General features: G+C 47.8%; 1 protein-coding gene across 2 annotated transcripts in view; it reads left to right on the forward strand.

The window, feature by feature from the left end:
• Positions 1-26,652, forward strand: part of LOC129547086 (guanine nucleotide-binding protein G(o) subunit alpha) — a 173,559-nt gene that overhangs the window by 11,016 nt on the left and 135,891 nt on the right. Inside the window, exon 1 of one of the 2 annotated variants that reach the window (XM_088830139.1) lies at positions 24,966-25,052. The exons of the other annotated variant lie outside the window; for it this stretch is intronic. The gene's annotated coding sequence lies outside the window, so the exon portion shown is untranslated. Of the gene's footprint in view, positions 1-24,965; positions 25,053-26,652 lie in introns of those variants that run through there. 2 annotated transcript variants of the gene reach the window in all.

The following is a 26,652-nucleotide window of genomic DNA, read 5'->3' on the forward strand; positions in this document are numbered from 1 at the left end:
CCAGGATTCCTGACTTGGGCCACTGGTGGGATGGTAGTGCCAGTCCCTGAGATGGAGAAATGAAGGAGAAAGAGGGAAGGCTCGGGGAGAAAAATGCTGACTTATTTGGTCATGTTGATGTTTCTTGCGGATAGTCTAAGTAGAGATCGCTGACAGGCAGGCAGTTGGATAGTGGATGAGGAAATAGGGTGCACCTGAGGAGAAGGGTCAGTTTGGAATTCTGTGGTGCCTGTGGGCAGTGAGAGCCACGGGGGCTGGGAATCTCACCCGGCTGAGGGAGAGAGGGAGAGAAGGCAGAGGATGCACACAGACCTCCCCCGGACACCGTTCCAGAAACGGAGGATCATCTAGGGAGAGGAGCCGGTGATGGCAACCAGGAAGGAGGGAGCCAAGAGATGGAAAAGAAAAACCAAGATAAAGCAGTACCATGGGAGCCAAGGAAGAAAAAAATTTCAAGAAGGCGAGGAAGTAGTTAATTGAGTCAGATACTGCAACAGTCAAATACGAGGAAGACTGGCAGATGCCCTCTGGGTCTGGAAAGTTGGCAGTGACCATGGCAAGGACAGTTTCAATAGAATGGTGGGAGCAAAGCCAAAATGCAGTGGGGGTTAAGCAAGTGGGACTGAGGAAGTTGAGGCCAGAAGTGGAGTCTCCTGGAAAAGAAATTGGAGCTATAGAAGGAAGGGCAGAGACAGAAGGGAGGAGAGAGGTAGTGGGGCTCAGGGAGCGCTTATTTGACTTCATTTGGCTCCCGTGGAGGGACTGGGATCCACTGAGAAGCCGTAAAGAAAGAGCCCACTGAGAGGGTGTGGAAGGTCGAGGAAGGAGGAAGTGGTAGAAGGAGCAGAGCCCAGAGAGGATGGTCAGGGAGGAAGTGCAGAGTCAGGCCGAACAGCCTGATCCGGACATGAACGCGCACCCCTTCTCCTGAGACCGACAGAAAGGTCATCAGCACGAGGAGGGTATACAGAAATTTGGGGGGTGGCACGGTGGGTACAAAAAGGTGGAGTTCCTGCCTTGTCGTTTGTTTTGCTCTGTAAAGTAGGGAGAATTAAAAAGCAGCTGTGCTCGTTTAACAAACATCAAAGGCTGGTGATCTCTGTTCAAGCTACTCATTTGTTCATTTACTCAATATTTATCCAGCACCGGTTGTGTGTTAGGCACTGTTTTAGGTGCTTGGAGATTTGGTAGTGAGCAAGTCTGCCCCAGGGGAATCAGGCCACTACTTCATAAACAAATAATTGGACATAGTAATTGCAGACTGTGAAATTTTTCTGGAGTCACACCTTTGAGTGAGGCCTTACACTGTTCATCTAGGGATCCAATTCCTGCCTCCAGAGAGTTGGAGGAGACAAATCAGTGCACAGAAGAGGCAGAAGTGGAGTTTGATTCGGAGAAGGGCTTAGGATGAAGCCTGGAGGCACCTGGTAGAGAAATGAGCGCTGCTATCACTGCTGATAGACATGGGCCTGTGACCAGACCTTGCCACAAAATCCGATACCCCTGGCCCAGAGGATGGGGTATGACTCAGTCCAGGTCTGCCAGCGTCCTTCTCTAGGATGTTACAGTCCTTGTGAGAAAGGAGCTCTTCCTCTGGGGCCCCAGCAAGGTCCTCACCGGATTGAATTGATGGTAGCCCGGAGCTATCTGCGGCCATGTTTCCACATCTGCATTACTCTCTGCAGAAAGGAAGCTTACCTATTGTGGGAGAGACTTCAGGATATGGGGGAATGGAGAGGAAAGAGAAAAGGAGAGAGGGGAAGCCAGAAAGATATTTGACTATTATTATTGCAGTCTCTGAAGCTGGCTCTATGCACCGGGACAGTTATGTGAACCAATAAATCCCTTCTTCTTTACATAGACCAATTTGAGCTGGAATCCTCTCCTTTACAACCAAAATCATTTTGAAAATGGATAAGGCCTTCCAGGAAGACGGAACAGTATGAGCTGGAGCACAAAAGCACAGCTTGAACATGCAGGCTGCTGTCATGGGGGTGGGGTGGTCCTGTGTGACTGGAATTGGGGTTGGGGGGATGTGGGGAGAAGTGTGTAAAGGATGAGTGGAGCTGGGTTGTAGGCTTCCCTGCGCATTTGGCTTCGGGGTACACTGAATCCATGGTAGGGACACTAACCTTCTCCCTACATGGTAGGGTAGTAGGGTGCCAAGTTGGGAGAGCTTGAAGAGGGAGCCCAGAGAAGAGGCTTAAGAGCAGAGAGCGAAAAATTCTGTAGTCTACGCTAGAGGATAGCTAGGAGAGGCAATGAAGAATTGGGTGTGGGAGAGATTTTGGCAGAATAGTTGAGACCTGGTGTCCAATTGAAATGGAAGAATAGATCAGAGGAGTCCCCCCAGTTGGGAACCTGGATGATAGCACTTAGTTATGCCATCAAGTTAGGAGGCAAAGGAGCAGGGAGGGAAGCGGTAGGAGAAAGATGGCAAGTCAGACAACCGGTACAAATTTCAGGTCCTTCCCGGATGACTTTTGTATTCACAGTTTTCTTGGGGAAATCATTCTGCCATTTAGAAGAGAGGTCAGGTCTAGAAGGAGAGTGGGGCTGGCTGTCCTGCGTGGTAAGACCACGAGAGTCAGTGGGTGTAGTATCCCTGGAGAGTGTGTAGGTGGAGAGAAGGGCTCTCAGGGAAGGAGGCTTCCCTATTGTGGAGGGGAAGCCTTTGGCAGATGCATAGGAACCTGCCTTTGATAGACAGAGGTAGCTCACCTGAAAAAAGGGGCTGGAGGTCAGGAACGCAAGGAGACCATGCCATGTGTGCTGTAGGAAGTTCTGTGTGGGGTGTTCTGTTCATGGCATTGCCCCATTAGATGAAGACTGAGAACACACCATTGTATTGGGTGAGCCAAAAAGTTCATTTGAGTTTTTCCGTAAGATGTAAAGGAAAAAGACGATTGAACTTTTTGGCCAATCCAGAATTTGTTGATTGAGGCTATTTCTGCTGCTGCTGCAAAGTCGCTTCATTCATGTCCGACTCTTTGCAACCCCATCCCTGGGATTCTCCAGGCAAGAACACTGGTGTGGGTTGCCATTTTCTTCTCCAATGCGTGAAAAATGAAAGTGAAGTCACTCAGTCGTGTCTGACTCGTAGCAACCCCATGGAAACCAGGCTCCTCTGTCCTTGGGATTTTCCAGGCAAGAGTACTGGAGTGGGGTGCCATTGCCTTCTCTGGATTGAGGCTATTACTGGCCTTGGAAAGAGCAGTTTCAGTGGAGGGGAAGGGATAAACACCTAATTGAAAGAACATTTTTGGGTGGAGATAAGGCTGAACTGGGATTAAAGACAAGTTTGACCCCCGCTCTGTCCCTATTTGGCTTGGTGGCCTCAGGCAAGTTCCTTCACATCTCTGGGACTTAGTACTTTCATATATAAAATTAGGAAACTGGGGCTTCCCTGGTGGTCCAGTGGTTAAGAAACCACCTTGCAATGCAAGGGACATGGGTTTGATCCCTTGTCTGAGAAGATCCCACATGCCAAGGAGCAACTAAGCCTGTGCACAGCAGCTATGGAGCCTGTGCTCTAGATTCTGGGAGCCACAACTGCTGAGCCCACAAGCCGCAACTGCTGAAGCCCGGTCATGCTAGATAGAGCCTGTGCTCTGCAACGAGAGAAGCCAGCTCAATGAGAAGCCCATGCACCGCAACTGGAGAGTAGTCCCCAGTTGCCGCAACTAGAGAAAGACCATGCAGCGCAATGAAGACCCAGAGCAGCCAAAACATAAGTAAATCTTAAAAAAATAATAAAATTAGGAAGCTGGACGAAATGATCTATAAGCTTCTGCTCAAGTCTCGAGGTCATAATTTAAATTTTGCTGTCCAGCAGAACAGATGTTCTTGTGGTGAGGAATTCCCCGCCTTCTCCCTTGGCCACCCTCAACTGAGATAATAAATTATAACAAAATCAAGCTCTCAGAACTGCAGTGCTAATTGAGAACAAAAACTGGGACATCAGCTCAGGGAACTGTGGACACCAGGGCGTGTTGCATCCACGTGTGCACTCCACTGAGAGTGTGGGGCCCTGTGATTCAGGGATTTGTCTCGTAATACTGTCAGGGTTTGTAGGACCAGGGTCCTGTGAGGCTCTTCCAAGGGGAAGAGGGTAAGACAGAATAACCCCTGGGGTCCCCGTCTCTTTGAATGCACATGGGTGGGAGAAAAAAGGACCGTGAGTCTGAGCTAGCTGTGGGGTGGGGGTTCCATCCAGGTGGGCAAAGAGGAGTTGGAGGGACCCCGGCCTCAGGAGAGGAACAAGCCTGAGGGACCCAGAGGGCCAGAATGGGAGAGGCCTGGCTCTGTGTCCCAGGCACTTTGTGATTTCATCCCTGGGGACTTTGGGGAAAGGATGGTAGAATGGCAGTAGGGAGACCCTGGTTTGGAGTTGCGGCCAGCCCTCCTACCAAACAGAAAGCCTGTTTCTTCTTTGAATCTTCTTAGAGTTTCAGTCACACAGACCTCACCAGTCCCTATTTCTTCAGCACACGTGTTCATTCTATGAATACCAGTGGAAGACCAATCATGGGTTGGCGTTTTCTAAGTTTCTAAGAACAGAGCTCTTAACTCTGTTCTCTAAACTCTGTTCTCTAAAATGGACAATCTCCCTGTCTTTAAGGATCTTTCAGCTTTAGAGAAGGGGGATAGACAAGTAAGTGAATAAGCAAGGTCGTTTCATGTAGTGATATATTCCAGTAGAAGAAGCTGGGCTTGAACAGTGGGGAGTGGTTAGAGGAGACGAGGGAAAGAGAGCTGGTCAGGAAAGAGCTGAGGAAGAGGGAAGAGCAGATGCAAAGGCCCTGGGGCAGAAATGAGCAAAAAGGCAGCCAGGGAGGCTAGACCACAGGGAAGAAAAAGTGGCGCAAAATGGGATTAAAGAAGCTGAGAGGAGCCACCACGCAACCCAGGGAGAGGCATTTGGGTTTCAGAATGCCCTGGGGGTCTTAAAACATGGGACAACTTGACATGACGTATGTATTAAAAAAAATTCCTCTGCATTCTGGAAAAAGCAAAACCATAGGGACAGAAATCACATCAGTGGTTTCTAGGGATGATAGGAGAAAAAGATTGACTATGAGGGGAAACAAGGGAACTGGGAGGTGAGAGAAAATATTCTCTTAATTGATGGTTACACAATTGTATATGTTTACCAAAACTCATTAAACTATCTACCCCAAAAGAGTGAATTTACTATAAGTAAGTAAAAATCTGACTTGTAAAATGTCCATTTTTTTTAGGGATCCACTAGCCGTGCAGTGGTTAGGATTCCGTACTTCCACTGCAGGGGGCATGGGTTTAATCCCTGGTCAGGGAACTAAAATCTGGCATGCCACACGGCACAGTCAAAAAAAAAAAGGGAAAAAGAATTGCAGTAAGCTGTAACAAAATCCGTCTGGCAGCATTGCTGTGTGGCTGTTGAACGACAGAACCAGCCTTGCACAGCACAGGCAGCTCACTCACTGCTGGTCTTACACAGTTGAGCCTGAATTGTGTGCTGTTCCTGAAGGCTTCCTTAAGTCAGTTTATTGATGTGTGTTCCTAGTTTTCCTGTTCACAGAGCTTTCCTTTAGAACTGGTTTGAAAGCTCAGTGTGGGTGGAAAGCATCTGCTTCTTTTGTATGGGCCCATGATAAATGCTTACTACCCATTACATTCCTTACCTTTGAGTGGGGCTCTAGAGTTTACAGGCTGCTTCTACACTTGCTGTCACCTTTGAGCCTTCCAGCAGTCTTGTCAGGCTGTACAGACATGCCCGTGTCCCCATTTTACAGAGGAGGAAACTGAGGTGAAAGTATAGCACTATCAAGAAAGCTTGAATTTTGGAGATCTTGGCTTTGCCATTTGTTGGCAATCATGTACTTTGGGGGAAATTATTTAATTTCTCTGAACCTTAGTGTCCAAATCATTAAAAAGAGATTTTAAAAAATTAAACACATTGCAGATATACTGTGAGGATTAAATGCAGCAACACAGCTAAAAGCATTTAGTAATTTTACTATCAGTGAGAGAGGTGAGGTGAGAGATCCTAATATAGGCCATCAGTGCATGCATGCTCAGTTGTGTCCGACTTTGCAACCCCATGGACTGAAGTCCGCCAGGCTCCTCTGTCCATGGAATTTTCCAGGCAAGAATACTGGAATAGGTTGTCATTTCCTACTCCAGGGCATCTTCTCGACCCAGGGATCAAACCCGAGTCTCTTGTGTCTCCTTCATTGGCAGGTGATTCTTTACCACTAGTGCCTCGTGAAAAAAGTGATTTATTTAAGACAATGTGGCCAGTACACAATAGAACCAGAACCTGGTTTTTCTCACTTCAAGTGTGCCTCTCCTTCCATCACATTAGGACATTCTTCCTGGTTTTTAGTTGGTTTGTCCAGAGCTAATTACTTTAAAAGTTTTTTACTTTTATTTTTTTAATTGGTGGAAATTTACAATTTTATGTTGGTTTCTGCCATACAACACTCGAATCAGTCATAATTATATATTTATCCCTTCTTTCCCTCCCTTCCCCGTCCTACCCCTCTAGGTCAATACAGAGTGCCAGACTGGACTTCCTGTGTTATTTAGCAACTTCCCACTGTTTTACACATGATAACATATAAATGTCAGTGCTGCTGTCTCAGTCCGTCCTACCCTCATCTTCCCCCACTGTGTCCACAAGTTTGTTCTGGACTAGGTTCATCAGTACCATTTTTCTAGATTCCATATATATGCGTTAATATACAACACTTGTTTTTCTCTTTCTGACTTACTTCACTCTGAGTAAGATGCTTTAGGTTCATCCACCTCACTTCAACTGACTCACATTTGTTCATTTTTAATGACTGAGTAATATTCCATTGTATAAATATACCACAACTCCCTTATCCATTCATCTGTCGATGGACATCTAGGTTGCTTCCATGTCCTGGCTATTATAACTATTGTTGCAGTGAACACTGGCGAGCATGTGTCTTTTAGAATTACGGTTTTCCCATGGTATATGCCCAGTAGTGGGGTTGTAGGATCATAAAGTAGATTTAGTCCTAGTTTTTTAAGGAATTTCCACATTGTTTTCCATAATGGCTATATCAGTTTACATTTCCACCAACAGTGAAGGAGGGAGCTAATTAGTTTTTTACCAACACAGGTCCTTTAGTGCAGTCATTGGTTAAGTTAGCAAATATTTATTGAGTATGCACTGTATGCTCCATGTATGCACAAGATACAGTGGTGAAGCAAGACAGGCTCCATGGTTGCCCTCAAGGGCAGAGATGACCTTAAGTTCATTGGCATCACAGCCAGCTGAGAGGTGAAGGGTGCTGAGGGAGCACCTAAGTAGATCTGGAGTATGGAAAGACTTCTGGAGGATGTAACATTGAATTATTTTCTTTCTTTAGCAAAAACACTTTTGTCATGACATAGATCAATACATACACAAAATATGCATTAATCTTTGATGTTTAACAAGCTTTTGCAAAGCATGCACTCATGTAAAGGAGACCCCCAAAGACACCTCCTCAGTCGTAGCTTTCTCCCTCACTCCCCACTGCCTTGATTTTCATGATGTTTCCTTGCTTTTCTGTCTAGTTTGTCACCCACACATGCATCTTCTTACCGTAACGTTTGTCCTTATCTGCTTTTGACCTAGTTGGAATCCTACTGTTATGTGTTAAGTTTTAGCTTTCCTTCAACATTGTGTTTGTAATGTGTACTCAAGTTGTTGTACACAGCTGTAGTTCCTTTTTATCGCTGTGTAGCATTTTATAGCATTTTCTCCCAAATATTTATAATTTTTCTCTGTAGCATTCGCAGATACTTGAGTATACTCATGAATTTGCCAGATATTATTCAGTTCACTGCTGTACAACATACACCATTAAACACCAGCTCTGAAGACCCTGCAGTTTATTTATCCATTCTACCGTTGATGTGCCTTTGGGTTATTTTGAGTTTGGGGCAGTTGTGAAGGATGCTGCTATGAATACCCATGTCAATTTATATCCTGAGGCACCTGCATTTGTAAATGGTTATTTGAAGTGGAATTGCTGGGAATCTTCAGCTATATTAGATAATGCCACAGTGGTTTCCATAGTGGTTATTCCATTTTACCTTTGCACTAGCAGAGAGAATTCCTGTTTTTCTAAATCCTTGCCAGTATTTGGTATTGTCAACCTTTTAATTTTTTTGCCTAATTGATAGTATTTCATTGTGGTTTTACTTTACGTGCTCTACTAATGAGGTTGAACAGCTTTTCATATATTTATTGGACATTGGATTTCCTTTTCTGTGAGGCACCTATTCTTCTGTTTCTTTTTTAAAAATTAGGTTGTATTTTTCTCATTAATTTGTAGGAGTTCTTTATATGTTCTGGAGAATAGTCCTTTTCCAGTTTTATTCATGTAAATGTTACCTCCCTTTGTCCTTTCACTTTGTTAATGATATATTATAATTTTTTAGAAAGGTTCTTTTTAAAAATAACTTGTTTATTTTTGGCTGTGTTACGTCTTCATTGTTACGTGGGCTTTTCTCTAGTTGCAGTGAGCAGGGGCTGCTGTCTAGTTGCAGCGTGCGGGCCTCTCATTGTGGCTTCTCTTGTTGCAGAGCATGAGCTCAGTAGTTGAGGCTCCTGGGCTCTAGAGCACAGGCTCAGTAGTTGTGGTGCATGGGCTTAGATGCTCCTGGGGATTTGGGGTCTTCCTGGATCACAGATCAAACCTATATCTCTTCCACTGGCGGGTGGATTCTTAACCACTGAACTCCTAGGACTCAGTGGTAAAAGAAGAAGCCTCAAAGTTCTTATTTTTAATGTTAGATTTTTCAGTCTTCCCCTTTTTGGTTAGCATTTTTTGTGTCCTGTTTAAGAGATCTGTGTTTTACTCAGAGATGACAAAACTTACTCTTTCTCTTCCTCTTCAAAGGGCTTGGAAGCTTTTCCTTCCATATTTTGGTGCTCAGTTCACCTGTAATTGATTCTTGTACATTGTATAAGATAGGGTTCCAGTTTCATTTTTTACCCCCAGAATGGATATTCTTTCGTCCCAGCAACACTTGTTGAAAAAGAGAGTTTTTTTTTTTGGTCACTAGCTGGATGGCATCACCGACTTGATGGACGTGAATTTGAGTGAACTCCAGGAGTTGGTGATGGACAGGGAGGCCTGGCGTGCTATGATTCATGGGGTCGCAAAGAGTCAGACATGACTGAGCAACTGAACTGAACTGAACTGAACTGATCTGTATAACCACCTCTGTCATATGTCAAATGTTTATGTACACAGGGACCTGTTTCTTGACTCTCTGTTCCGGTCCGTCAGACTCTTTATTCCTAGGTCGTTGCCACACTATCCTGATTACTGTAGCTTTATAGCAAGTCTGGATATTTGGTTTAGTAAATCCCCCCCACCTTGGTCTTTGTGAGTGGTTTGGCTGTTCTCAGTCTTTTGTGTTTGCATGTAAATGTTAAAATCAATTTATGTAACGCACACTGCTATTGGAATTTTGATTCGTATTTCTTGTTTTCTTTCTATTCTGTGTAGAACTGATATCTTTACATCTTGAGTCTTCCTGATCTATGAGTGTGTTACATTTTACCACTTATTTAGATTATCATAATTTCTCCTAAAATATTTATAACGTTTCCCATAGAGGGCTTACATACTTTCTATTAAATTTAAAGCTAGATACTTTATATTTACAATGGTCTTATAATTGCTCCTTTTTCAATTGTGTTTTTAAAATTTTATTTTTTTCTGACACCAATAGTTTATTTTTCTAATTGAGGCACAGTCGACTTATCACATTATATTAATTTCAGGTGTGCAACGTAATAATTTGACATTTGTCTACCTTGTGAAATGATCACAATAAGTCTAGTTAACATTTGTCACCATACATTGTTACAAAAATTCTTTTTTCTTACCATGAGATGTTTTAAAAGCTACTCTCAGTAACTTTCAAATATGCAATAATGAAGTATTACTAACTCTAGCTCCCATGCTGTAGTATATGTCCCAATGACTTATTTATAATTGGAAGTTTATGTCTCTTGACCCCCTTCACCTGTTTTGCCCAGTTGATACACTCTGCCCCTGGCAACCACCAATCTCTTCTGTATTATCTTTGAGCTTGGTTTGGGGATTTTTTTGTTTTTGAAGAGTCCATATGTAAGTGAGATCATGTAGTATTTGTCACAATACTTTTAATATAATTTAACTGCTCCAACATTATTGGTATTTCTAGGTCTTGATGTTAGATTACTTTTCTAATTTAGACAGATCCTCAATTTTAGGGTTGTTGTCTAAGTTGATTTTTGCTAACAACATAGAAAGTTCTGAAGATTGTTTACATTAAATATTGTCAGCATCCAGAATCTGTACAGTGTATGGAATATCTAGCTTGTATGCCTCCTCCTTCCTTCCTCTAACATGAGAACTATTTTTCTTATCTTCTCCCCTTTCCTCAGTCCCAGACTCTCCCTGCTCCAGGTAGGAATACAGCTCAGCCGACATGTTTTTAGCAGCAACCATAGCAATTCTGGTCTTTTGACTGGAAAGGCTTCCTTCCTACGGTGATGGTAGAAGCATTTGAATTGCATTTTGTATCTGTTGCTGGTGTATGGAAATAACAGTGGCTTTGTGTATTGATTTTGTATTCATCAACCTTACTTAATTTTTATGTAAATTCTAATGTTTTCTTGTAGGTTGTGAGGCCTGGAGAAGGGAGTGACTGTCCAGGTTTCCATGGCTAGCTAATATCAGAGCAAGAATGAGTGTGCTCCCATTTCTCCGTTAACTTCTCTAGAGAGGATATTCCAAGGAAGGGTTGGGAGAAGCCAGCTGCGGAGAAGGAAATAACATTTCTTGAACATTTATTATTTAAGATGTTTAATAAACATGATTGGGCTTCCCTGGTGGCTCAGATGGTAAAGAATCTGCCTGCAGTGCAGGAGGCCTGCGTTGGATCCCTGGGTCAGGAAGATTCCCTGGAGAAGGAAATGGCAACCCACTCCAGTATTCTTGCCTGGAGAATCCCATGGACAGAGGAGCCTGGTGGGCTAAGTCCATGGGGTTGCAAAGAATTGGACACGACTGAGTGACTAACCCAGTATACGATCAGCTTAACTCTCACTGGTAGCAGGTTACTGGTTATCCCTATTTTAATTCTTTTTATTTTAATTTGGCTGCACCTAGTCGTCATTGTGGCATGCAGGATCTTTAGCTGTGGCATGTGGGATCTAGTCCCCTGACCTGGGGCAGAATCTGGGCCCCTTGCGTTGGGAGCACAGAGTCTTATTAGAAATTGGACCACTCAGAGAAGTCCCTGGTTATCCCCATTTTCGAGTTGAAGAAAGTGGGACTCAGAGGTTATCTGAAAGACTTGTACAGGGTCACACCTTGGTTCATAACTGAGCAGACATTCCAGAGGTGGAGGGGTCCTGTTGCTCTGTCATGTGTATACCAGTCGGCATACCTTCTGCATTCGGGGGTAGAACTCTCTGGGCCTCCCATCCCTGCCGTGCTGTCTTCTAGAGCCCAGCCCTTGCAGATCCGCTCTGCCACTAAAGAGGCTGTCCTAGCATCTTTGGACTCAGGCAGGCCTGCTTTTTGTCAGCTCTTGGGTTACATTCCTACCCAAAGTCCTGAAATCAGTTTCCACCTCTGCCCTCCTCCGTAGTTCCCTCTCAACTGAGAAAATGAGTTCACAACTTGCTGGGTTCTAGGAACCAAATTAGGTGTTGCCCTGGGCCTCTCGTTTCAGTCCTGGCTTGAAAATACAACTGTGGTTTTTATGAGCCCGCTTTGTTATACAGTGAAGTAGAGAGAATTTATGGTTGCGGTCCTTCCCAGCACCCCTGCCCCCAGTCTCGCCCATTGGCAGGGGCTGCCTGCAGGCAAGGAGGTTTGCTGTTGCTGGCTGTGCAAAGGAATTGTGCAATGCTCTGTTTGTGAACGCAGCCCAGCCGCGCTCTATTCAGTGTGACAGCTTCCTACTCGGGAACACACGGCCCTTCACGGGGTGACTGTAAATTATGCAACCCCAGAGCTAAACAATGAGGAGTCGTGGGGAAAAGGAAGGGACCAGCTGGATCGTAGCCTGGACCCGAGATGAGAGCGTGCAGACTTTGGCTGCCTGGCGATGGATGGAAGGAAGGTCTTTGGCAATTGAGAAAAGCCAGGAAGTCCTGTCACAGTGCTACTTGTGAAAATGGGTTTTACTTTGTAAAAAAGAAAGTCAATGTTCCTTTCAAGCTCTATTTATCAATTCAGGGAGAGGTTTAGAAACTAGGAGGGACATTTGCAAAAAAAGTGGTCATATGGTGTTACCAAAAGTAACTGAATGCTGAACACTGTATTTAACCTTTGTCCTGGTGGCCCCAAGTCATCACTTTTTGCTATCGCTTTGGTGCTAAAAACCAGCAGTGCCCCTGAGGGCAATTGATGGGCAGACTGTTTCCTCCCTACCCGCCCTCCCACCCCCGCCCCTCCACCCCCTGCAAATGGTCCTGGAATGTAATTAATTCTGCTTTGATATGCTTTATATAACTTTCCCATCTCTTCACTTGCTGTCATCTGTCCCTTCTTGCTCTTTCAGCGTTCCTACCTCAAATGTTATTTTCCTTTCTTCTTTTACCCTGAGTCTGCAGTGGCCTGGAATGAAATGACTGGCTTTGTCACAGTAGTGTGTAGGGCAGGAAGAAATAGGATATAAGCGAGGACCCGAGGAGCTCTTGTAGAGTGCTTATGCTGTGGTACTTGGACTTTCCGCGTTTCTGCTTGCTTTTGACATGGGATTGTATGTAAAAATGGATTGACAACCTTGAAGTGCTTTATAAATGTATACGACGGTGACAAGGTTCCTGCTGTACAGTCTGCTGCTCAGAGTTCCTCGTTGTCCTTCGTGGCTCCTGGCAAGGTTTGGACTCACAGAAATTGCTGGACAAGTGGCTCCCAGATAAGAGTGATGTACTGTCATTTGTTGTAGCGGATATTGGCCTGACTTCAGCAGCAAGGAGGCTAATGTGAAGAATCTCTGTAGCAGAAGTGCTCTGCTTGACCCTTTCTGTAAAATGGCATGAGTGCCACACAGGGTCAGAGTATATGGGAGGGTTCCTGGGGAACCCTTCCCAGTGGTGGGCACCACGGTCATATGCTCACCTGCATGAGAACTTAAGGTCTCTCAGCTCAGCCAGGCCAGATGTGTTTGCTACCTTCTGGTCAAGATCCACACTAGCAATTCTTCCAGGGAAGAGGGAGTGTGAATGGCTATTTTCAGATGTTTGTATTCTTTGCCCTGAAGTGTGTGAAACCATTTGGTTAAAAAGCTTTCCACCAACATTATCGTTCATTCATGTTTTTACTCTGCAGGTCTTTATTGAGCTCACCTTGTAGGGAAGGGGGATTAAGAATGTAGAGGGGTTTTTCAAAGAGGTCAGGAAGGCCACACCAAGAAGATGAAATTGGAGAAAAGGCTTGGTGGAGGGGAGGGAGCCAGCCATGTACAGTGGGGGAAGAATGTTGTTTAGTCCAGTTGCTCAGTCATGTCCAGCTCTTTGCAACCCCATGGACTGCAGCATGCCAGGCTTCCCTGTCCATCACCAGCTCTGGAGCTTGCTCAAACTCATGTCCGTCAAGTTGGTGATGCAATTCAACCATCTCCTCCTCTGTCGTCCCCTTCTCTTCCTGCCTTCAATCTTTCTCAGCATCAGGGTCTTTTCCGATGAGTCAGCTCTTCGCATCAAGTGGCCAAAGTATTGGAGCTTCAGCTTCAGAGTGTTGTAGGCAGAGGGAATAGGAGTGCAAAGGTGCTAGGCCAGGAGTGTGCCTGTGTGTGGGAGGGAACCACAAGGAAGTTTCCATAGCTAGAGTCACAGAAGAACCAGGAAAATGGGTGCCAAGTGGTTACTTGGAATGTGGTCTGATGTAAAGGCGAGGTCAGAAAGAAAGCTCCCTGACAGACCCTTGCAGACCTTTGTTTGTGGGTATGAGGACTGTCATTCCCCTGCAAGGCCTGGTGCATGGGGATGGGGAGCCGTGGTGATCTGTGCGTGTGCGTGTATGTGTGTGTGTCCTGACAGAGGAGGGACGAAAGAGGGAAGGAGCCCTCCCAGGGATGAAGTGGCTGGACTCTGCATGGCCTTGGAGGGACAGTCACTTCTGGCTGGCCTTTAGGACAAGCACAGGGTCGAGGTGCAGATCCCTGGCAGTCAGGCTCACGCCAAGCTTCTGCAAGGGAACCCAAATGCTTAGTGGTCTGCAGGTGAACACATATGTTAATGTGTTTACTTTCATGTGTCTTAGGACCAAAAGTCCCTAATACATCAAAACCATGGTCTTATAGATAATTATAGTGTAGAATGACATTTAAGCAGAATTTTTTTAAGAAAAGAGAATAAAAATCATGCAGTGGCCAAAAAAAAAAAAAAAGATGCTGACTCTGAGCAGTAGTTCTGCCCTCTTGAGGCTGGGGGTACATGGGCAGAGCTCCTCCATGTCATCTTGGGAGCAGCAGCAGTGTCTCTGTCCCCACCCAGGTCCGTGAGCCACCACCTTCTTCCCAGCACTTGGCTGCAGGTGTGGCTGTCCCACTGCCTGCTCCCAGCCAGGGCCCCTCATGGCCATCTCTGGCTCTGCCTTTCTCTGAGTCTGGTGCCTGGAGTCTTCTCTCACTGCCCTATGCAGCCACTTCACGTGGGTCTGAAACCCTGCCTGGCTTGGAGCACATCGTGGTCCAGCCCGTCACCCAGATCTCGAGCCCACTCTGGGCTTCCCGCCTCTGGCATCCCTCCATCTCTCCATGTGTGCTGGGGGCCCAGGCGGGCCCCTGCTGTCTTCTGTGTGTGTAGGTCCGGCCTCTGAGGACCAGCTCACTCTCCTCTGCTTCACGGGGCGTTGCTCTGTACGCTCACCCATGCCAGGATCTCTGCTCTCCAAATTGTCTTATGCATGAGTCCGCACCAAACCGTGCAGCATCTTAATATACTATCGTGGTCGTGTAGAGAGTCCCCCTGTTTACCTGGGCGCCATCCATGCACAGCACACTCACGTGCACTATTCCTAGAACAGCCGTGCTCCCATGAGCCTCGTGGGGCGCACTGCGTGTGAGCTGTGTGCAGAGAAGCCGCTTGGGTGGGAGGGGACATGCGCCCGCTTTGCCGTCATCCCCATTTGGGTGGCATCCTGGCTGTGCCACCTTCCAATGAGTAGGTTGGAGGCATGTAGGAAGCAGAAAAGAAGGTATGTAATCCAGCCCTGAAAAAAAGTGAAGGTGTTAGTTGCTCATTTGTGTCTGGCTCTTTGTGACCCCAGGGACCGTAGCCTTCCAGGCTTCTCTGTCCATGGGATTCTCCAGGCAAGAATACTGGAGTGGGTTGCCATGCCTTCTTCCAGGGGATCTTTCCGACCCAGGGATCGAAGCCAGGTCTCCTGCACTGCAGGTAGATTCTTTACTGTCTGAGCTACCAAGGAAGGCACATAATAATAATTATGGTTGCTATTGTTTACCTGTTGCAAACGTTTGGTATGTTTAGGACTTGTTTCCTCATCCTTGTAACCTTCCTGTGGAGGGAAGCCCAATTCCTACTTTTTTCTACCCCACAAGCCAAATAGGTCCATGGTGCGCAGTGAATATTCAGGGCCAATTTACACCATCAGTAGAGCAGCCCATTTACATTGTTGTGGGTTTTTTTGTAAATTGCCTATTGGGCCTGGAAGAAGTGTTCACAACTCTTACATGAAACTCCACTGTACATGTGTGCTATGTATGATTTGTATATATGGGTCCCCGGTGGATTAAGACTGGCTGAGCATATGAAGCCACAGCTTTTTATTGAGCACTTACTGTATGCAGTGGGAGGGAAAGGCTTTGCTGCCCCTGCTTCTTTGGAGGAGACTTCCTCTCTGGTTGCCTTGTCTCCTGTCTCCAGAGCCTAGGGAGGCTTTTTGCTCCCTTTGCCTATGGATCTTGGAATTTTCAATTCCTTCCCGCAGATGCTAGGACCAGGTCCAAGCAGTAGAAGAGTTTGTGGCAGGGCTCCAGTGCTAAGCCATTCCTTCCTACACTAGGGGCAAAAAAACAAAAAATCTAAAATAATATCTTGATCTAGGCACTGGTTACACAGGTTATAATCGATAGAAATCTATGGAGCTGTATACTTAGGATTTCATGTCTTGAATGAATGAAAATTGTTCAGTTGTGTCCGACTCTTTGCGACCCCCATGGACTATAGAGTCCATGGAATTCTCCAGGCCAGAATACAGGAATGGGTAGCCTTTCCCTTCTCCAAGGGATCTTCCCAACCCAGGGATCGAACCCAGGTTTCCCACATTGCAGGCAGATTCTTTACCTGCTGAGCCACATTACTATATGTAAATTATATGTCAGTTTCTTAGGACTACCCTGGAAGTCCAGTGGTTAAGACTTTGCCTTCCAATGCAGGGGTTGTGGGTACGATCCCTGATCCGAAAGCTAAGATCGCATATCCCTCGTGGCCAAAAAACCCAAACAGAAAACAGAAACCATGTGGTAACAAATTCAGTAAAGACTTTAAAAATGGTTCACATCAAAAAAAAATTATCTCAGTTTCTTGAAAGGTAATAATAGTGCATTCTATTAAGCAAAGGAAGGTCCAGGAAAGTAAGTGATGCTCCTTTGAGTCTGTCAGCCTCAGGAGACTCTAATGCTGGGGGGAGCAGGGAGCAGTACTCTATGGGGGACGTGTTTGAGTCTTTGAAAGAGAAAGGCATGCCCCATACTGCCTAGACTTCCCCCTTCACTGCTGGCGTCAGCCATCTGTGAGGCTCCCTCATCACACACGTTTGCAGCTGGAGGTGCAGAGCTGGAAAGAGATACTCCAGCACCCTCTGTAGAGTCCCTGAACCACTAGCATGTGCGTTCCCGGGCACAGCCCACTCTTGTGCACAAACCTCCTGCCACTCAGAAGTGCAGGCACTCATGTCCTGTCTCTGTTCCTTGCCAGGCTAGAAATCGGCAAGTATGGACCCTCAGTAAGCCCCCTGGGGGATGAGGGGGTCATCCCCTGTAAAATGGTGATAAGACCTGTGTTATCTCATATGGTTGTCAGGAGTAGCGAATGAGATCCTGAATGTGAAAGTTTCTGATAGACTCTATAAGCAAAGTGGACCCCCAAGCCCAGCTTCATTCCTGGGTTTTGAGAGGCAGCAAAGCCCAGTGGTTCAGTATGCAGGTGCTGGAGGTGGGCTGGCCTGCCTGGCCCAGCCGCTTACTGCCTGCGTGACCTTGGCAAGCTGTGCACCCTCCTGGTACCTCAGTTTCCTCAGATGTGAGATGGGAGAAGTGACAGCACTTGGCCCACATTGTTGAGCAAAGGCTTAGACAAGTAAATCCAGGTAAAGCACTTGGATCAGGGCTCGGTTACGCAGTTCATATTACCGTGGGGCAAGATTCTTTGGTAAGCCTCGAGAGGACATCTTTAGTGGCCAGAAACCAAAAAAAAAGAAAAAAACAAAAAACCAACCCCAAAACCAGAACAGGTCTTATTTGAATATAACTGTTTCATGCACTAGTTATATTTTGTATGATTAGGGAACTTGAGATTATTTGCTATATTTGGTAACTTTTTCATCCTGAAAAACCTTTAATCTTTTGAGTTTGTCTAATAAATAAAGGTCCCCTGTGACATGTCCTTGCTTCAAGAGGTTCTGCTGCAGCATCAGTTGTGTGCACTCTGATTTACAATTCAGCAAAAAGTGACAGACTGGGGATTCTTGTTCAATTCAAGGTGATTGCTGCTTAGTCATTTTTAACAGGACACCAGATTTAGCTAAACGCTTGCAGTGAGGGAGTGTGCATATCAGCTCCGGACGCTGCTTACACAGGCTGAGCCTCTGCGGCTTTCTGTTGTGTGAGCCTGGCTTCTAAAAGCTCATACACTGCTGACACAGTGGCTTCTGTGCTGCCCAAGGGGGCAAGGGACCCCTAGCACTAGTGTCGCATCATTGACTCTCTTCACCCAGCTTTTTGGTGAGTATTTGTGAAGGCCTGGGCTGGGGACTGTAGGAAAATGGAGAGAAGGAGTAAGAAGGCCTGATTCCCTGAAGGTCTGCCAAGTGGCAGTTGTTTTCTATGCATTAAAATTATTTAGTCATCAGGCATTACACTGAGACTTAGGTATTATGACTCCCTTTTTACAGATGAGAAGACTAAAGCAAGGTTAAGTCAGTTGTCCAGAGTCACTATCTTGTGGTGTAGCCCAGGGGTGATCTCAAGAGCTTTCCTAGGACCCTCAGTTGTACTGTCCCAGGGCTGCCATTCCCCTCATGTTATGTATGAATGACACCCCCAGGATCTTATTCCTGAGTAGCTTAAAAATCAAGTAGGAGGGGACTTCCCTGGTGGTCCAGTGGTTAAGAATCCACCTGCCAGTGAAGGAGACACAGGTTTGATCCCTGGTCTGGGAAGATCCTACATGTTGTGGGGCAACTAAGCCCCTGCGTTGTAGTGACTGAAGCCTGTGCACGCTACAGCCCGTGCTCTGTAACAGGAAAAGCCACCACGATGAGAAGCCCTCGCACCGCAGCTGGAGCGTAGCCCCTCCTCGCCGCACCTGGAAGAGAGCCTGCACGCAGTAACGAAGACCCAGTGCAGCCACCAATAACTTCTTACTCTTTAAAAAAAAAAATCAGGCAGGCAAGATAAAACATACATAATTCAACCACAACACAGGATATAAGTCCATTAAGGGACAGAGAACGAGCTGCGTGTGTGCCGTGGAGGGCAGAGGCGCTTACTCAGGGAGAGGCAGAGGAGATGCCAAACAACTCGTGATCCGAAATCTGTTCTGTTGTGCTTTGTGCTCTGATCCAGATGTCCAAGTGTGTCTTTCTGATATTCTTGGAATTGCTGTAAAACAGTTAATAAGCTGTGCCTGGCCCCAGGTGGGCTCAGAAAGCCTCTCAAACATCCCACCTTTTCATTTCCTCCCTGTGCTCTGTGGGAAATGGGCATTGCCCTACTGTGCTGAGGATGGCCGCTCCCCGCTGAAAACTGGATGCCCGGCTGGCTCACACTTTCTTGAGCAAGGAGGTGATTCGTTCGTGGGCCTCAAATGTCTTTCCTGGTAGGTGGGGATGGACCATCACCCACCCTTTGAGTGCTCCTAGGGGTGTTGAGTTGTAGGGAAGGGTAGGAAATAAGGTACCAATATCAGTGGAGAAAAGGGATAATGTTCTCCTGTGGTGATAAGTTTGGCAAGAAAGGTCCCAGCATAAAACTCTGCACAAAATGAGGGCTTCCCTGGTGTTCCAGTGGTTAAGAATCTGCCTACCAATGCAGGGGACACGGGTTTGATCCCAGTTCTGATTTGATCCCACAGCCGTGCAGTAACTAAGCCCATGCGCCCCAGCAAGAGAAACCACCACAACAGGAAGCCCGTGCACCAACACGAAGAGTCGTCCCCTCACACAGCAATGAAGAACGCAGCACAGCCAAGATAAACAAATTAAAAAGCTACATAGAATGAGAGATGATGAGGCCTGATGGTGAACTTAGGGCATAACCATGCTGTCCACCGTGATAACTGGCTCTGTGGGCTGGCTCAAGAAGAGCATTTGCTGGGCACCCATGACAGCTCAGCAGGGACTCATGGCTCCCCATGGCCTGATTCCCTAGGTCAGGCTCCAGGTTATGCATGATCTGGCCCCTCCAGCCTCTTCCCTTCCTTTCCTCCTTGTCTGCTGAAACCACGCTGATCTTTCCTCGGTTTCTATGACAGATTCTGCTTGCTTACTTTCATCTCCAGGCCTTTGTCCATGCTGGGCCCTATTCCTGGAGCCCCTTTTACCCTGCTGTTTGCCTGGCCAATTCCTACTCCCCATCCAGGCCTCAGCAGAGATGTAACTTCACAGAAGCCTTCTTTGAACCGTGGGCCACTGGCGTTTCCATCGCACGTGGAACAGAGCAACTTTTCTCTTGTGTCCGATAATGAGATCTTTCCTTCTGCCACCTTCTGCCCTGTCTCCAGATAAAGGAAGGAGAGGAAATCTAACTCGTCCTAGGTCAAGGAATGCCCCAGAAGTGAAGACTGGAGCCAGTACCTCTTGACTCTTGATGCAGGACCACTGCCGCCTTCTGCTTTTCTGTGTGGCTCTGTCATGGCTCTGATTTCCTGTGTGCTCTGGAAGAATCCTGAAAACCCCTGACCTGTGAAATAGTCCCTGAGAGAGAAGCATCTGGAAGTGTGTACTATGCCTGGAGCAGCAGGAAAAAACCCTGCTCCATGGCTCCTGTCGGTAGGGAAGGCCCTGGTGCCTTGGGCTCTCCAAGATCTGAGAATTTGAATCAGCAAAACTCGAGGAGGCCTGGTCAGTCCAAAAATCCAACAGAACAGAGAAAAGTATATGTCAGCCTGATGCTGAGAAACGACGGGACTGGGCTGTTAGCTCCAGAAACACGACAGGAGAGGTAGAAAATGACAAAGCTCCCCGTAGCTCTTTGGACAACCCTGCAGGACAGATGGTCTGGCCTCTTTTTGCTGGTGAAGAAACTGAAGTTGGAGACAGACCTGGTACCAGGACTAAGATTGCCTAACCTGGGGATCTGCCAGGATACCCATCCGACTGCAAAAATTCATCCCCCATCTTCCCCACGTGCTTTTCCTCCTCCGCACCTCCCCCACCCCACCCCACCCCACCCCAAGAAGAAATTGCCTCAGGTGGTGCTTTCAAAATCGTTCTTTTAAAAATCGTTTACCAAGAACCTACTATGGCCGGGTTCCATGACAAGTTCCAGGCTTTCAGAACAAAGTGGTACTTGAACTTCCAAGTGTTTCTCAGAGGCTCCAGGAGGAGTTTAGGCCCTAAAACCAGCATTCTTAATGTGTTTTGGGTCTCAGGTTGCTTTGAGAAACTGATGGAAGCTATGAAGATTATCCTCAGAAAAAACAGAATCTCTTCAGTCTCCTGCATTGTTTTGAGTTTGTAAAAACAAGTGTTTGTCTATCGGGGTTAATAGTCTCCCAAAGGCAGGCTGTGGATCTGCCACACCTGGGCTTGATGGCAGATTAAGAAACTGGACCAGATAATGGGATTATAGCCTTGTTCTTTGAGAACAGCTATTAGTTCCAAAGGCAGCTTGTCCCAGTGAACAGAGGATGGGAGCACGGCTGTGACTTTGTAGTCATCATTCTCATTTTGGCAAAGTTGTCCACGTGCCAGTGTCCCGTGGTCTTTAATTTTTCCTCTCCCCAGGGTGCGGGAGGAAACCGAGGCAGAGAGAAGGATAACCAGTACCAGAGCCAACAGTGGTGCTCAGAGAGAATGCAGCCATTGGACCCAAGCCTTCAGGGGGTGTGAGGGTGATGGGGGGTCGGGGGAGGAGGCCAGGTGGGGTGTGGGAGAAACTTAGGAAAAAAGCACAGAAGTTTTGCAATGGGATTTAACAGCGTTTTAAAGAGAGCTCAACTTTGAGATGAACAGGAGGCTGAGAAAGCCTTTATAAGGTCTTCCTAAATGATGCTGACAGCTAAGAGTGGCATGCCCCTGAGAGTCTATGATTATCTCGAAGGAACGATCTTTATGGGAGCCTTATTAAGCACAGAGCATGTCAGTGGGAGGGAGCAGCACAGTGTTCACAGCTCTAGAGGGCAAGTGAGGCAGCCTCCTCTATTTGCAGTGAGCTTTGCAGTCCTTTCCCATTATTTCCTTAGCAGACTGTGGGGCTGGTAGAGGACCCCCTTGCTCCCCGGAAACCGAAGAACACTAGGGTTTTTAGCTCAGGACATGGTGGGCTGTCCGTCTAAAGGTATCCTTAAACTCTTAAAAAAAATAATAACATAAAATAAGCCCTTCCTTGGGCCTGGGGTTTGTCCCTCTACAGCCAGGGTGATGTGACACTCTAGATTAGAATGCCCACCCCCTCCCCCAAGCTCTGGGGCCCTGGGATTCCCTGGATCGGTGGCTTCCAAGAAAGAGCAGGAAAGCCATGGCCTGGTGAGGTCTTCTCTCCATTCACATGTGCAGGGAATCTGTCAGCCCTGCTGAAGGCTCACCCTGGAGCCCAGCAGCCTGTGCTTCCATCTCAGGTGGAAATGCAGACGTGGAGTGAGCAGAGGGTAAACCCAGAGGAGACAGGTCTGGGGAGAGCAGAAGAGTGTGGAGTCCAGTCCCTTTCTGATAACGCAGGGAAGCAGTGCCGCATCACTTAGCTGCTAGACTATAACGGCTGATGAGGAAGGTGACAGTAGTATCATATTTTGAGGGCTTGCTGTGTACCAGGCGTGGTGAATTGGTATCATCTTGCGCACTCTCCACGGGCTTCCCAGGTGGGTCAGTGGTAAAGAATCTGCCTGCTAATGCAGGAACGCAAGAGACGTGGGTTCAGTCCCTGGGTTGGGAAGGTGCCCTGGAGGAGGAAGTGGCAACCCACTCCAGTATTCTCATCTGTAAGAATCCCATGGACAGAGGAGCCTGGCGGGCTACAGTCCATGGGGTCACAAAAGAGTCACACACACCTGAGCAACTGAGCACGCATAGACGTGCATTCTCTACGAGACTAGCATCACAGTGTGGCTGAGTGTGCATGTTATGCACGAGGTCCTCCATAGAAGGCAAAGCTTGAAGCCCCAGCACCCAGCTCCAGTACCTTCTGAGTGTGTTGCAACTGTAGTGGTTTCCAGTGACTGCTGCCCCCATATCACCACAAAGTGTCGTGACTTAAAGCAGGACACAGTTATTCTGTTAGCAAGCTCTAGGTCAGAAGTCTGGTACAGGTCTCACCAGTCTGAAATCAAGGTATTGGCCGTCTGTGTTCCTTTCTGGAGTCTGCAGGGAGAATCCATTTCCCTCTCTTTTTGCATTATTGGTGGAATTCAGTTCCTCGCAGTTGCAGAAGTCCCCGTCCTCCTCTTGAATGTAAACTGAGGGCTGTCCCTAACTTCTGGAGGCCACCGCACTCATTGGCTCGTGGCCCCTTTCCTCCACTTTCAGAGCCAGACGTGGCTAGTTGAGTCCTTCTTCATCGCGTCTCTCTGATCCCTCTTCTAGCTTTGCGTCTCTCTCTGACCCAATTGGGAGAGCTTCTCTGCTTTTAAGGACCCATGTGATTAGATTAGGCCTATCTGGATAATCCAGGATAATCTCCTCTTCTCAGTGTCCATAACCTTAATGACATCTGCAAAGCCCCTGCAAAGGTTCCAGGGATTAGGGTGTGACTGTCCAATGGCACCCCACTCCAGTACTCTTGCCTGGAAAATCTCATGGACAGAGGAGCCTGGAAGGCTGCTGAAGGTCAGACACGACTGAGTGACTTCACTTTCACTTTTTGCTTTCATGCATTGGAGAAGGAAATGGCAACCCACTTCAGTGTTCTTGCCTGGAGAATCCCAGGGACGGCGGAGCCTGGTGGGCTGCCGTCTGTGGGGTCGCACAGAGTCGGACATGACTGAGGTGACTTAGCAGCAGCAGCAGTCTTTGTCACAGTGACTTAGGGAAAAGGGCTTGTCTTCCTGCTTTTGTTTGCCATTTCCCCTGGAGAAGGAAATGGCTGCCCTCTCCCGTATTCTGGCCTGGAGAATCCCATGGACAGAGAAGCCTGGTGGGCTATAGAGTTGGACACAACCGAGTGACTATCACTCACTCACTCACTCCTGGTTTTGGGAGGCGAGGAAGGTGATGGTGCTTGCCTCTGGGTTCTGATACTAAGTCCAGGCACCTCGGTAAATGCTTCGTTGGTCTTTGTTGTGGGAATTTTCACCAAATCTGTTTTGTATTGAGGAAACTGAGACTTAAGAGATGTTAAGTCTCTTAACGAGGAATAAGATTCAAAATTCCTTGAGGGAAAGGACTACATTTTATTCATCTCTGACATCCCCCATGGTACCTAACACAGCGCCCGGCCCAGAAAAGATGCTCAGGGAAGGTAGGTTGGATGAATGACCGAGGACCAGAAAGAATGAATTGTATGAGCACCCTCAGATGCAGAGAGTGTCACAGATGGAGGGAGTCTTAGAGGTCACCAGTCCCAGCCCCTCGTTCATAGCTGTGGATCCGAGGCTTCGTGGGGAAGGGCCCTCCCTCCCGTGATGCCTCAGGTAATGGCAGAGCCCAAAATGGAGGCTGTGCCTTTGTGACCAGTGCATCCTCTTCTGCACCAGGCTGTGTCCGCTTCTGTCGGGCTTTCTAGACCCTGTGGTCTCAGCTAAGCTGGCAGCCAGTCCTGTGGGATAGAGGTGTTGACTCTGACCCCTGGTCCAGCCTTGGAGGAGGATCTGACACAGGTGGCTGAGAGCCCCCACTCCTTCTTCCTGCGGGTGGCCTGTGGCAAGGCCTTTCCGTAGTTTGTTCCTCGGGCTTCGGCAGATTCCCTAGTCAGTGACGCAGGAGGACAGCCAGCAATGCCTGACCCGCTCACACTGCGTCAGTGCCCCTTGATTCGATATAAAGCTGCACGGCATAGTCAGGGGACCTGAGTTCAGGCTGCTCACTTAGAGTGTTATGGGACCAGGAACCATTTGGCTCTTTGGGGTTCAGCTGCACCATCTTTGACCCATGTGGACACCTCCAGGGTCCCAGGTGACGACCCTGGGTTTCAAGACCCTTCAGAGAGGTTTGAAAACACTCACATCAGACTCCAGGACTGAGATGCACTATTGTTCCCAGGGCTCCCTGGCTCTGCTCAGGCTGAGGGCAGCTCGGCAGCCAATGAGATCTTTCCGGGCAGCTGGTGGTGTCCCCTGTCTCCACGAGAGCCAGCCCAGGCGGGTCGGGTGGTGCCCAGTATCTCTGGGCTCTCTGCCGTGCCAGGCCGCCCCTGACACGGGGCAGCCACGGGAAAGGCCGCTGACATCTCTATAGAGCAGCATGTGGCATTTATGCTGTCTCACTGGAATGAGGGCTTTGTCATCGTGTCTGGTCGTTGGAGGAGAATTGAGCAAAGTCAGAACTGTTCTTTTCTGGGCAGCGCATGTCAAATGTAACAATGTCAGCAGTAGCAGGAGGAACGGAAGGGTGGGACCATGAAAGGGGTACTAGTGTGTGTTCCTACTGGGTGCCAGGCCTGGGCTCAGCGCTCACTTTGACAGTGATCCCTTGAGGCAGGTATGATTTTCCTAGTCTTACTAGTGGGGAAATGAAGGTGGGGAGGTGGTGACTCCCTGGTCACCCAGCGGGTAGCATCGGCAGTCATTTGGGCTCTAACTAGTTGAATCTGAGCTTCATTTGGTTGTCAGATCAACACCAAGGTGTGTGCCTTCTCTACAGATCTGATGGGCCTGGAGCATCTTCCCCGCCTTCTGATGGGAGGCTGGAGTCCATTCTAGCAGAAAGGGGCCAGGCGAAACAGCGGGTTCCTCACCACAGCCCCACTTATCAGTGATGCTGTGTGTGCCATGTGCAGTACTCCAGCACTGGTAACGGGGCTGTCAGAGAAAGAGCCAGCGTCCTCAGCCTCAGGGAGCTGCCATTCTAGTTTCAGGAAGACAGACAGACACACAGACAATAAGTTGCAGGTACCCAAGGCCAACCAGAGGATAAGAGAGGGAAGTGTGATGGTGGATAGCTGGGGAGTGGCTTTAGCTAAGGTGAGCAGGGAGGCCTTCCTGAAGGAGTGAAACCTGGGCTTAAACTCCAGTGGTGAGCAAGAGGCAGCCCTGCAGAGACCCGGGGAGAGAACTTTCCAAACAGAAGGAACAGGACAGGAGTGAGCATGCGATGACCTGGAGACCGGAAGACTGCCAGTGAGTGAGGGAGAACGCGGAGGGAAGGGCCCTCAGGAAGTTTCTCTGAGCATGTTGAGAAGCTGTCAGAGGGAGTTAATTAGAAGAGAGAGGCTCTGATTGGTACTTGGGAAGTTCACTCTGGCTGCTCTGGGGAGGATGGTGGTGGAGAGACACAAAAGAGAGCAGGGTGACCAGAAGCGGGCCCTCGTGGTCTTCCAGGTGGCGAAGAGGGGGTGACTGGGACCTGGGGTGTGGTAGCGGACCGTGAGACATTACTGGAATCAGGCTATTTGGGAGGCAAGAGTCGGTCGGGCTTACGTATAATGAGGACAGTGGGATGCTGGTAGGCTAGCTGGGGTGGGAGGGAAGCCCTCACTAGTAGTGGGCCAGTCTCTGCGGTGTAATATCCCCACCATGGCTGATTTCAGGCTCCCAGTCAACTCTGTGAGCCCATCCTTGCCAGCTCCAGCACACTCCTGGGTTCAGCCGTGGGAGGGTAAGGAGGTGGGAACTGCTGAGAAGCATCCCAAGGTCTTTGGTCTGAGCGTCTGGGAGGCAGTGATGCCGTCCACGGAGCTGGGAAAGACCAGAGGTCCAGAGAAAGAGGCTGGGACAGTAGTGGGGGTAGTGGTTCTTTTCTGGCCATGTTAAATTTTAGATACATGCTTTATATTAGACCGGCTTCCCTGGTGGCTCAGTGGTAAAGAGTCTGCCTGCAATGCCAAAGATCCAGGTTTGATCCCTGAGTCGGGAAGATCCTCTGGAGAAAGGAATGGCTACCCACTCCAGTATTCTTGCCTGGAGAATTCCATGGACAGAGGAGCCTGGCGAGCCACAGTGAGTGGGGTCCCAAAGAGACAGACAGAAATTAGTTACTAAAAAACAACATCATATTAGACATCTGTTTTGTAAGTTCTGGGCAGTTGCATGCTTTATCTCATTTTAATGCTAGTCCTTCCAGTACCTATCTATGAATTTGC

This window comes from Moschus berezovskii, chromosome 22, assembly GCF_049115385.1.
Source record: "Moschus berezovskii isolate FMDL1 chromosome 22, NW_MosBer_1.0, whole genome shotgun sequence".
Classification (NCBI taxonomy): domain Eukaryota; kingdom Metazoa; phylum Chordata; class Mammalia; order Artiodactyla; family Moschidae; genus Moschus; species Moschus berezovskii.